Genomic DNA, 13785 nt, shown 5'->3' with positions numbered 1-13785 from the left:
CTCCAAAAAATAGAATACATTAAAAAATAATTAATTATTCTTTTTTTGTAAGGTCTTGGTTGATACAAAAAGTTAGCTCGGGATTCGAACCCACGACCTTCGGCTTTTGATGTGACGTACATACGTCGTTAACAAGCTACGTTCCCGTCTTTCCAATGGTTTTTTTTGTCGTCAAAATAATTATAGCTTTTTTTTAATTATGAGCCGTTTAAATCAGATATTCCGATAACGACTTATCAAAAATCAAAAATGTTATGGATCAAAAACATCCCCCGATAAATTTAAATCCAAAGAAAAATTTATTTAGCGGTCTCTAGAAGTGCTAAAACGAAATTTCATATTAGCTTCAGGAAAACAAAATTATGACCTAATTTACTTCAAAAACATTTGGCTTTATAAAATTTTGTGGTTAATAATGAACTTTGATAGCTATTACTATGTTTTTATTGCAATCTACATAAAAAATGTTGTAAAATGATATAGTGTTGTTTTGAGCAAGTAGAAAGACGAAATAAAACTATTAAAATTCGTAAAATTTCAACATTTAAATTTTTTTTGACCAAACCAAATCCTACTGACAAGAAATGACGGTTTATATTCCGATATTTTGGAGTGCAGAATCATCCCCAAAAAAAAAAGGTTTTGTCTAAATCCGTGACCACCAACCTAGTTGTTCCCTCGGTAAGACAACGTATTATGGGGCCGCCTAATCTCGCAAACTTAGGACTAAAGGTGTTAGAAATAGAGTGTGACGTTTCCGAGCAACACCGCTCAAGGGAAAGGGAAAGGGGTCGTAATTGAATGGGACAGTATTCAGCTGGTCAATGGAATAACAGGTGACAGTGCTTTCTCAATTCCAAGAGGTCATGGGATATTTATCCTTAAAAGAAATTTTCCTGTTAGAGTATTTACCACAAATAACATCACTAGGTTGTAGGTGGTTATAAAATTTAAATTTCCGTTGGAATGCAAAAATATCTAATAATTTTTTAGTAACAGGAAATAAACTTGGGTGCAAAAAAATCGTAACACGTTAGTTATTTAAGATATCGGTTAATAACTTAACCTAATATTTTTATTTTGTTTTCATTTATCATTACTCGAGCTATTGTACCACTATTTCGACAAAAAGTTAAGCTTTTTTTGCATGGATAAAGCGTTGAAAAAAGATGAAAAATCAAAAATTTCCTTTTTCCGAATTATCATTTATTGAAAATTAACACTTACATCTACCAATTAAAAAATAAAATCAATATGAGGTATTGCCTTCGCTGGCGCGGGTGATAGTCTGCAAACGGCGCGTCACTTTAAGGCGTCGAATCTTCTTAGCTGAGTCGTTCCCATTCTTCAAGAAGGACACTTCTGAGCTGATTCAGAGTCGGTGACCTTAGCCCTAACTCGGTATCCTAGCATGTTCCAGACGTGTTCAGTTGGGTTGAGGTCTGGGGATCGATTCCATTCCATCCTGCATATTCACTGGCTTTCCAAGAACTGTACCACCCTCCGATCTCTGTGCGGTCTGGCATTATCGTCCATAAACACAAAGTTTCCTCCGAAATTTTGAACTATTCCTACCATATCAACTGCTCGGACCTAAAGCAAGTAATAGTGCAATCAATGAGCTATTTTTATTGACAACGATCTGGGTGCATAGTTTTACAGATAATGCTCTTAAACCATTAACGATCCGCCTTGGAAGGGGCGTCTAGGCGAAAAATTGCAAGGGGCAAATCTCTCTTATGCTCGTCTTCATACTCTCCCAAGTAGGAAGAAGGCAGAAACAGTACTATTCTAACAAAAGGACACATCTCCATTGTTTCTCTGTCCAGCTCCAAACCTGGCACGAAGGCCAGTTCTTCTGGATGAATCCTAAGTAAATATGCTACAGTTTTCCAGTCTGAAATCATAGCGATTGAATACTACGCCAGGGAAATAAAAAGGCTTGGAATATATTAGCCAACTGCTCTGACAGTCAGCAGTAAAGAATGTGCGATGTGAAGGCAAAGACGTTTGGAACTGCATGGAGGCCCTGACGGAAGTCAGTGACTCTAATGACATGATCCTGGCATGGGTCCCGGGGCATTCGGAGCATAGAGGCAACGAAACGTGGCAACATGGTCACTCTAGGTCCTGAACCCTACTGTGGCTTAGCATCGTGCCACAAAACAAGGTACACCTTAAAATGGACCCTTAATGAGTCCAAAAGTTGGTAGAACAAAACTACAGTCATGAGGCACATGAAGAAATTCATAAAAGGGCCGTCCGCAAAACTTAAAAAACAATTACTATAAAGGAACCGCAACCGAACCAGGATTCTAATCGGACTCTTGTCAGGGGCACTGCCACATAAGAAAGCACATGCACGGATTAGAAGTCCTGACAGAAGCAACACTGGGCAGATGCTGCCAGGAAGAGGAAATTACTGCAGAACCATTTCATGTTTCTATGAAGGTCCGTGTAAGTGTAGGTTCTTTCAACTAAGACAGGAAAAACCTTGAGCAAGATCCTACATTAACGAGCCCCTATGAAGGCAATGGAGATTGATTAACAACCTGAAACTGGCCAGTGAGTTATAAAAAACCAGGGAGCACAATAGATCTATTCAGGTCACGGCGCTAAAGCCTTGTGGCCGCCTCTTTTATCCCTATCCCTATCCTCTGTACAATTGAGGTATTCATGAGCAAACCAAAGTCGTGTTGTTAGGTGCTGTGTGAGCAGTTCAGGATCACTGGCAGGTCTCCTTAATTTCAAACCAGCAAAGGAGTCAGGTGGATTTTACTGCAGTTTGGAAGCGGTTTGGAAATGTTCCCGGTGCTACAAAACGATCTTAAACCTAGTTTGTTTTTCTCCCCCTGCCTGAACCGGGCCTTCTGCTGTTACTCATCATCCTTGTCATCTTATAATGTAGTATAACATAAGGTACCGTGGTTGGGCTATATTGCAACATACCCGCAATGTACCGGTAACTTCTGCCTTCTTCAACATCACCGCTCGAGTACCCTGCTCGGGTTTAAACTCCTTGTTACACATTATTTTTAGTGATCTGATTGACCAAATTAATTCTTTCAATTAATCATTCATTTTATATAAGGTGGTCTTGGTTGAAATAAAGAAGTTAGTGACACGAGCGAGATTCGAACCAACGACCTTGGGCTGAATACGCCGCTGCTCTAACCACTTGAGCTATCGAGACTTCGATCCACTCGGACAGCAATTGAAAAATGGCCAAAAGGAATGGAAAAATTCGAAATGTTGTAGAGATGGGGAGATGACCGAGTGAATCGCAATCACGACAGTTCAAGTGAAAAGAGCAGCTGCGTATTGAGCCGAAAGTCGTAAGTTCAAATCCCGCTCGTGACGCTAACGTTTTCATTTCAACCTTACATAACAAGATCAATTAATTGAAAGAAAAAATAATAATGCTTTATTTATTATTTCTACTTTTTACAATATTGTACAAGTTTTTTTTATTAGCATGCTATTACGGCATGAAAAGACCGTCTTCCAGAACTTTAGTTAGACACTAACTCCCCATCTCAACACCACCTTGAATTTTCCCTCCTTTTTGCCATTTTTCAAATGTCGTGTAATCTATTTGATTCTCGACGACAAATGAAATGGCCACGGAGAGCCCTTGAAAAGGAGGGGAAATTCGAGAGGTGAGGTCGAAACAAGGTGTCCTACACGGGAGCATTTTTGGTCCTTCGCTATTTTTAATTTATACTATTAACGATTATTTGGATATCGTGAGATGCGGTCTGGTGTACGTTTTAGAAAAACACTTTCCTTATCGTGCCAACGTTTCGATCTTTATTGAGATCATCTTCAAGGCTCAAAGTGTTTGTTTACGTTGAAAATGGAAAAAAAGAGGGAAAATTCGTACGTTGTAGGTTGAGATGGGAAGGTAGTGTCCGAGCGGATCGAAGTCACTATAGCTCAAGTGGTAGAGTAGCGGCTTATCTAGCCGAAGGTCGTGGGTTCGAATCCCGCTCGTGACGCTGACTATTTCATCTCAAGCAATACCTTTTATAAATATTAATTAATTGAAAAATGTTAAATGGTCAATCAAAACTATGTTGAAATAGGGGGTATTATCACACTGATAAATAATAGTGATAAATAAATAAAAACTTTTTTTGCACCTGAGTATATATATAAAAAATTATATGGGTTCTCCATTAAAACAAAATCCTTTTTTAGCCAAAGATCGTGGGTTCGAATCCCGCCTGTGACTCAAGTTTTTTTCATTTTGAATAAATTGTGTATAATTAATTGAGTATATGAAGAATAACATGATAAAAATAATAAAATGTTGCTATTATCGTTAATTTGACGGCTTGCTCGTAAAAGAGTCGCCATTTGTGTTTTTTAGTAGTAACACGTGTTTACATGAGAAAGAGCCAGGCGATTATATATTTCCCGCGGTGAAGTCAGATATATATTACACGGGTGTATTTCTTTGTTCTTGGGGGCATGTTAACATGGGAACACCAGCTGTTTTTGCCAGCATAATTACTCAGTTTTGGACAGCATTGTAGGTCATTGGGATTTAACTGTTTTGCGATATAATAGTAATGCCTTTATGATTGTGTAATTGGGTTTTTAAATTTGTTTTATTATCGTTGGTCTAATTATTTTACCTTTCTTTGAATAGGTTTTTTAAATTAATTATAAATTCCCTCCTCGATGTCTACAAAGTCCTGTCACTATGTGCAAAGTCTTTTAGTATAAATTTCTGTTGTTTCTTCAGTTTTATATTCAGTTTTCCAACTCAGTAAACAATTGTAAAACAAAAAAATGGACCGAAAGAAAAGTAATATTTTTTTCCGAACGTGGGCTTAGAGCCAAAATGTATAAAAGCGTGAATAGAAAGGGCAGATTTTGGCAAACTACATTGGAGAAATTGTATTCGGTTTGTTCCATTACGAAAAAAAAATCATAATTTCATCACATTCCTACCTTTTGCAATAGATTAAAGTTAACCTTTTAAAATTAACAAACAAAAATTAACGAGTAGAACAAAGGTCATTTTCCATAAAACTTTTCTCGCTCTGGCAAAATGTATTTATGTAAGCTGATGTATAGATGCAAAGTCAACATTCCCTGATACCACCAGCGTGTATTAGCACAAATAAACGCCAGGCTTTCCCTGAGTAGTGTATTTTGAGTGGCCTGTCATGAATAGTTATATTCCAGAATTCTGGGCTGAGGAAAAGGAGCCGTGTAGGCATCCGATATCTGTTCTTCTATGATTACAAGTTCTGTTTGTAAAATATCTTACATGAAAATATGATGGAAATTTATATTGATTTTTCTTTTACAATCATAAGCCAAGCCTTTCACAATCATAATTTTTTTGCGTTTTTCTCGAAACCTACGAGTCCTACGAGTCTAATTCCTTATACAATCGATTTGGCAGGTCGATTGTCATCGAAAAAAAAATGTTTCGATTTTTGTTTGCGTTTTTCTCTCGTTCTGGTGGCACTGAACTACGTTTTATTTAGGGAATCCACCATGGCATTATTGATATTTAACCCTGTATAATCGTCAACAGTTTCATTAAATTTGAGTTTTTCATTCCAAATATCTTTCAATTAATTAAGGTTTTTAGTTGAGATAAAAAAGTCAGTGTGACGAGCGGGATTCGAACCCACGATCTTCGGCTCAATGCGCCGCTACTCTACCACTTGAGCTATCGTGACCTCGATCCACTCGGACACTAACTTCCCATCTCAACCCCACCGCTCTTGACACTGACTTTTTTATCTCAACTAAAAACCTTAATTAATTGAATGATATTAATTGGTCAATCGGACCACGAAAACTAGTGAATTTAATAAGTTAAATTGAAGTATACCTTCACTAATGCTCTCCGTGGCAATTTCATTTATCGCCGAGAATCAAATAGATTACACGACATTTGAAAAATGGCAAAAAGGAGGGAAAATTGAAAAGGTGTGGTTGGGGTGGGAAGTTGGTGTCCGAGTGGATCGAGGTCACGATTGCTCAAGTGGTATAGCAGCAGCGTATCAAACCGAAGTTCGTGGGTTCGAATCCCGCTCGTGACACTGAATTTTTTATCTCAACTAAAAACCTTAATTAATTGAAAGATATTAATTGGTCAAGCGGACTAGTGAATTCCAAATATCTTTAAAAATTTTTCCCTTTTTCAGGAAATCTACTGTACCGCATTGAGGAGTTTATCCTTATTTTCTATTCGACGATAATCTTTTACAGTATACATTCTATTTATCAGTAGGTTATGCTGGTTTGGAAGGATCAAAGGAAACCTGTATTCCGCCACTAGTATTTTTCCTGGAACGGATGAACGTATTCTGCCAGGTTGAGTCGCCAGATCATTTCCGTTTTATCAAATTACCCCTTTACCTTAACAGAATAACACACCACGTTAAAATTGTACAACAGGTGGTAAAAAAACGCTGCTTTCCTGTTTATTTTTATATCAACCTCTATTCGAAGGATTTTAATTTTGGAAGGCACTTCCTTTTCACGAGGCAGTGTACTTTCTGTCTGAGCAACATATTTCTTAAATTCCACCATACTTTAGATTTTTCCAATTTGATTTAGTTGGTCAAAGGTACCACTATCTCAAAATCTATTTAATCTATTAGAACCAATCTATCATTGATTTATTTTCCTTAGTTTGCTACGAATTTTAAATTAAGGTTTAAAGAAAATAAAAAATAAATGGTTAATTTTTGTTCACAACACTTAAGTTTTGACAAAAAAATTTTATATAAAAATATTTATTTCTCTGTGTATTCGGATAATATTGCTCTACAAAATTGTAAAAAAAAGATTCGTTTCAACTTTTCAGGAAAATTAATTTACGATCGAGTTTGAATTTTTTCTATTTCAGTCCGATTTACTGCGTGTGAACGAGGCCAATATTGTCTCCTAGGAGTGCAAAACTGTATCGGGTGGATACTTTACAAAGCAAGGGACCAAGGATGCTGCCTTGGGAAACACACGCTTCTGATTATGGAATGGGGGAGAAATGTTCCGACTTGAACAAAAAAGTACCTACCCGTCAAAAAACATTTTCTTTTACTCGCATATTTTTACGAATAATCTCTACTTTAAATTAAGCCGTATTTTAGACGGGTTTTTTTAAAGCAATTTAGTATTGTACAAAGAGAAGTCAAAAAGCCACTTTTTTGTGTTATTTACTCGAAATTTAATTTAGCTACACATTCACTCCACCATTTGTCATTTCTAGGAACCTAGTTCTGGTGTCTGCCCAGGAGTGCAGTACAGTATCGTGTATATACTTTGCAAAGCATGGGACCAAGGGTGCTGCCTTGGGAAACGCTTTTGATTAGGGAATGAGTGAGAATTCCGACTTGAACGCAAAAGTACCTACCGGTCAGAATTATCTATTATTCGCATATTTTCCCGAAAAATCTGTATTTTAAATTAAGCCGTATTTTAGCGGCTAAATTACTTTAATTTTTTAGAAAGAAAAACCAAAAAGTCATTTTTTAGTATTATTTACTCGAAATTTAATTGAACTATTAATATATTCATTATTTTATGGTTTTATTATACTTAGTAATACCTACAAATTTGTTGCTAAGCTTGTAATTTTTCACTTTTTTTATATATAAAAAATTATTTCTCACTTGTTGGTGTTTTTTAAAACTTCTACAAAATAAAATAAAACATTTCTATATAAAGGAGATGCTCGGAGAAAAACGTACTGCAAAATAAAAATTAAAACTTAGCAGGAAAGGGGGGACCGCGGTAGACGAGTGGTTAGCATGAGAGACTCTCACGCCGCGGTCGTGGGTTCGATTCCCACCGTCGCCTCTGGCCCTTTTTTCCCGATAACCCCCATTTTGAACGCACAAGAATTTGTACTATGGCTAATATGCAAGATCATAAGGCCAATAAAAAAAAAATAAAAAAAAAAAAACAGCAGGAAAAGAGTTTACTGATGAAGCACGAATTGTTCCCATTCCCATCCAATCTACCCAATACAAAAACTTTACGCACCAGTTCCTCTTGCAGTAGAGAGTTTTTAAACTATGTTTTAGTTTGGAAGGTATTTTGTAACGTAGAATATAAAAGCTGGCGAGTTGAAGGTTCATCAAGTCGTGTCAAGTCACTTCATCCGCCACTTTCATAAAATTGTTTGACCACTTCTAAAGCGTGGGTTTTTATTGGAAGGAAAAATAGGTTGTAGTTTGATTTTGAAAAACATTTTATGGAAAAATAGCTTTTTATGATTCAAAAAATGTTCACTACTCCCTTAAGTTTATTAACCAAATCCATTGGACATCTGAGCATTATTATACATATAACATTTAATAGTTTCGTGGTCCGATTGACCAAATAACATCTTTCAATTAATTAATCTTTATGTAAAGTATTGGTTGAAATAAAAAATGGCAAAAAGAAGGGAAAATTCGAAAGGTTGGGTTGTTAGTGTCCGAGTGGATCGAAGTCACGATAGCTCAAGTGGTAGAGCAGCGACGTATTGAATTGAGGGTCGTGGGTTCGAATCCCGCTCGTTACATTTACTTTTTTATCTCAATACCTATACAAAAATATTATACATATAATTAATTAAGGTTTTTAGTTGAGATGAAAAAAAGCTAATGGCACGAGAGGGATTCGAACCCACGACCTTCGGCTTGATACGCCGCTGCTCTCGGACATCAACTCCCCACTCAACCCCACCTTTTGAGTTTTCCCTCCTGAGATCGAGGTCACGATAGCTCAGGTGGTAGAGCAGTGGCGTACCAAGCCGAAGGTCGTGGGTTCGAATCCCTCTCGTGCCATTAGCTTTTTTTCATTTCAACTAAAAACCTTAATTAATTGTAATGTTTAATTGGTCAAGTGGACCACGAAATTAGTTAATTTAATGGAATTATACATATAGTTCTGACATGATCAATTTGTGATTAAAATTTTGCTAACCTGGCGTGGAAAGTTTAGGTAAGTCGACACTACCAGGTGATTTTTCGTATAACGAGGATGTTGCCTTATTTCCATTTTACTTCTTCCAACTTTCCGACAAACGAGAATTCCCTCTATTTCGAATAACGTTTCTCAAATTCCTCCGAAACGTTATTTACAAGAGGGAGCGTAATGAAAAGCGGCTCAGTCGATAGTTTAAGCTCATTACACTCTTGTTTCCTCTGGGGCAATTTCATCAAACAATTTAGCACTCAGACACTCCTAGGTTACGTTTCCTTTCCTTATTAATATACTGGCTTAATAGGCTTTTCTAAAATATTACATTTTAAGTCAGTTTTTCCATCAATGATATAAAATTATTATGTTTTTAATCAATTCACTTTGAAAAAAATAAAAGTCAAGTTAACGTAAAAGTTAATTAAAATATATTTTTCAAAACATTAAACACACTCTAACAAATCTGTTATATTTTTAAGCCTTTAATGAAAGAAATCCCTTCATAAAATCATTACAGAACTGCTAATTATTATTTAATTAGAGATGTCTTGTTTTGTAAAAAGTAAAAGAAGTGCTTTAAATAATAGAAATATTATGCTCTTTTCAAAAGAAAATTGCGCACCCTAGTTCAAACATAAAATTAAATAACGCTAAATTCTCCGTAAGCTGAGCTTTTCATCATTCTCGTTGATTTTTTAAAATAGATTTTTATCGTTTTGTATTATGGATATCTGGGTAAAAACTTACGAAAGTAACGGGATAAAAATAAAGTGGCTTTTAATATTTATATGAACTTTGTGCTTGTAAAAAATTTGTTTTAGCCGCGAGTTAAATTTACTTATGTATTATACTATCAGTGAAAATCGCGAATTTACTTTATTTACCGTCAGAAAATTTACGATCGTCCATGAAAGATACATAAACTAGACAAAAAATACAGTCAAATCAAATACCATCAATAATTTTTTCCCCGAATTCGATATTTATCGCACCACCATTCAAACGGATTTACGATATTGGGAACTTGGTGAAAAGGTTTTCGCTCCCTCGGGAAACTTTTCATATGATCGGCCATTAACTTTGTCCCTCCGGGCTGTTAAGAAAAGGTCATTACCTCGTACCATCGTCGCCACGGGACCAGGCATAATGCCAGCTTGTGCACGTGGCAATATTCAATTATTTAAAACGGTCTGGACAATTAAAATGTGATTTGGAGTATTAATTGTTTTTGTGGATAATAACACACCCGGACATGGTGATTATGTTAAGTTTTGTTTGAATACAAGACGGAAGGTACTTGGGTCCGTGCATTCTCGCTTTTCCTATTCAACCGATTCATTCTACGGACGATAAAAAAGAAATTCTAAGTCTATCTGGAACAGTATAGTAAAATATAAAATGAAAAATATGTTTTTTCACAAAACAATTTCTTTTGATTCGTTGAATGATCGACCACAGATTTAAAAAATGGAAGAAAATTAGGTACTGGTTAATTGAATAGAATTAACTTTTCCAAGTCTTTTTCAAATGTCACTGTTGTCCCATTCAATTCACCAGTACCTGATTTTCTTCAAATTTCTTTTGAGACTTTTGTACGCAAGTGGTGGATGTTGGTCTTAGAGTGGAGTATTCTAATTTAAATCTAAGCCTAAAAATTCACGTGTTGTTTTGTATTGTTTTTTTTTAGACGAGGAGTCTAAAAGTTGGCGTGTTTGCTGCACGTTCGCAGAAACCGAAAAGTGCCACAGATCTTGCAGGACTTCAGTAACCGACAGCGAACTGTCGGTTCACTGCAGGCACAGCGACGAGCTAGATTTATTTTCCTGCATCGCCCGGCAAAAGGTAACATTCAAATATTTTATTCGACTTTTATCTGTTTTATTATTCGGGCAGTGTGCCCTTAAATAAAATTTAATATTGCCTTGTTCATAAAAAGCCTGATTTTGTTCTTAGTAGACAGTTTTTTATGTTACACATATAATATTTTATATCGNACAATGGCTTTAAGTCTGAATTAGATTGTGCGAAGAACTGTTTTCCAATCATTAGTGGACTCAGGCGACGATGTGTTTTAAGCCCTTTCCTTTTCTCACTGTACAATAACGGTTAGCGCGAGCAACCTTAACAGGAAAATTCTTCATTTCTGCGGGCGACTTGTTATGCACCATTAAACTGACAGAGAAATATTAACTTCATAAAAATTTAAACGGAGTTTGGAAGTCAATCTGAGTATGTAGAAAATTATGTTGATTTTTTGATATTTTTTTAAAACAAAGGCAGGAGAAGGAATTCAAAAAAGTGGAAATTGGCCGATCGAAACAGTAAATGTATGTGTTTTTTTTTTCATAGATTTAAACTCTCGCCTAAGCTCTCATTTAATAAGCACTTAAAGCTGCAATTTCGGTTATCTTTTTTTCTTTCCGAGAAAAAGTTTATAACTACCCTGTATAGCATTTATTCGCCACCACGTGAAACAAAAAAAAATATCGGAATTTACTGTACCTTTCATTTCTATTCTAATTAAAATATATCCGTTTTGTTAACGGATTTACTATAAATAAAATTACCCTAACATAATATGTAAAATCCACGCTAATTGGATTACAAATATTTTATATAAAAATAAAATAAAAGCTGTATTGTCTAATTCAATTTCTTTAGAATTCTAAAGAATTGGATTTACACAATCAAAATTTTTTCGTTAAAAAAATAAGATTTTAACGAGAAATTTATGTCATATTTACAACCGAATGAGTCGTGCAGATTTTGGGGCGATGAACACAAACTCGCACTACTAGTGTAAACGATTTATTCAATTTAAGTCAATTATGAATTTATAAGAGAAGATATTTGAAACTCCCTATAGCCCAGAGGTACCGGTACAGCGATTTGTGCCCCAAGACTACGCACAGATCCGATGATATTCCAAAATATTGTCTATAAACGTCGAGCCTTCTACAATTGAAAAGGTGCTCGACTCTATCCTTGCATAATGGGCACCTATGCGGTCGATTTCCTGCTAGAAAGTGCCCCTGCGTAATTCTTGTATGACTTATGCGTAGTCTTGTCAGTATGACCTTTTCCCTTTTTTGACCCATTTTCCGTGAACCAGGGACCGACGTCTTTCTTGACACACCTGCTACAATTTGGCAGGGTTATTTCTATTTTTCCTAGGCCAGCGAATTTTCCATTCTTCTTTTATCGTATTTGAAATTAATAACTTGAGATCCCATGGGCGTATTGGTTGGGAAGGGTCGTGAGGTCCTTTGGCTGCTTCTTTAGCCGCCCTGTCTGCTGCTTCGTTCCCGGCCGGGAACCCACACCAACACGACCTTCTTCCCAATTGTGTCGATCCCTTTTAATTGTTGTTTTATTTTGTTTCCTAATGGGTCCACGGAGCTTCTTCTCCTGAGCTTCTGGACCGCACTGAGCGAGTCGGTATATACTACATATGATTCTTGACGCTGATTTTTTATTATGCTCATTGCAAGAGATATAGCATATAGTTCCCCCGTGTACACGCTCGCGGCGGGAGGGAGTGACAATTTTTTTGTTTCTCCCTCCGGGTACACGGCACACCCCACGCCTTCTGCCGTTTAAGACGGGTCTGGCATCTCTATATTCGTTTTTCAGGGCTTCAAAAATTCCTTTATAAACGTATTGGGGTGTCTGGTTTTTTTTAATTTTGCCAAATCCCACCTTACGATGAAGGCAAGGAGTAACCAGTGGGGTGTTTCAGGTAGTTTTTCTGCCTCCACTTTGTTCAGCTTTACTCCCCGCGCCGCTAATGTTAATATGTTAGGATGAATGTAATTTATTAGCGTGAAAGGAAGGGATTATTTACCCCGCCCCGAGGAATATCGAGTACTCTGGGGAGTGAACGTGACCAGACTTCTGGTTTTTTTCCATTCTTCTTTTGTCGTATTTGAAATTAATAACTTGAGATCCGCTGGGCGTATTGGTTGGGAAGCGTCGTGAGGTCCTCTGGCTGCTTCTTTGNATATACTTCTTTATTTTATACGTACATATATAAATTTACTAAAAATTCATTTCATGTACATAGTAATAAATAAATTATCAAACAATTAGTTCATTATAAATCTGGCCCTTGCGCAAGAGCAACACTTCTGAAACGCTCGCAAGTCGTGCAGGTTTAGTATACCCGTGACAGATTTCAGGCGTCATTCAATATATTTAAAGTTTCAAATTCTTTTCAAAAATTTTAATTTTATGTTTGTACTTCACTGCTTCCAAGTAAATATCTCGTCCAATTATGTAATCCTATTTTTTTATTCTACATGCTTCATACAAAATATCAAAATATTACATGCAATACAATAACCATAAACATAAATATATATATATTGGGATATCAGATTCATATTATGGCGAAAAGACAATTACTGAAACCGTTAAATAATAATAAATAACGTTAATAAGTAGAAACTAATAAAAACTAAATAAACAAATAAATTACATTAAAATCTATTGCTTTAATGAATGTGTCAAAATGTTCATAATATTCACTCTTCATGGGCTCCTTCTCATCAGGTGGCCATTTCTTGTCTTGCAGTAGGCACTTTCGTATCCAAACACTACGCAGTGATTCTATTAGTGGGCACTCATATATTAGGTGTTTAATTCTTTGTTCTACTGGGAAATTAGGCAGGCATGAGCATGTTGAAGATTCTCTTAGATAAAAGCGGAAAAAATGGTTTGGGCCGTGTTCGGTTAAGATGTGGTTTAGTGGTGCGGATAGTTGGACGTGCGGCTGGAATCTATCGGCAACTTTGGGAAAGAACTTTCTTCTCTGCCTTCTATTATTTGTACTTGACCAAGCATTTT

At 36.1% G+C, this 13785-nt stretch overlaps 1 non-coding gene across 1 annotated transcript; it reads left to right on the top strand.

The window, feature by feature from the left end:
- Positions 1–8731: 8731 nt before the first annotated feature.
- Positions 8732–8804, top strand: Trnag-acc. Its single transcript has one exon. It is a non-coding gene; the product is annotated as a tRNA-Gly (tRNA).
- The last annotated feature ends 4981 nt before the right edge of the window (positions 8805–13785 follow it).

This window comes from Cimex lectularius, unplaced genomic scaffold, assembly GCF_000648675.2.
Source record: "Cimex lectularius strain Harlan isolate CLEC.00 unplaced genomic scaffold, Clec_2.1 scaffold559, whole genome shotgun sequence".
Lineage (NCBI taxonomy): Eukaryota > Metazoa > Arthropoda > Insecta > Hemiptera > Cimicidae > Cimex > Cimex lectularius.
Note: the sequence above shows the minus strand (reverse complement) of the source record. Positions and strands in the feature narration are given on the sequence as shown.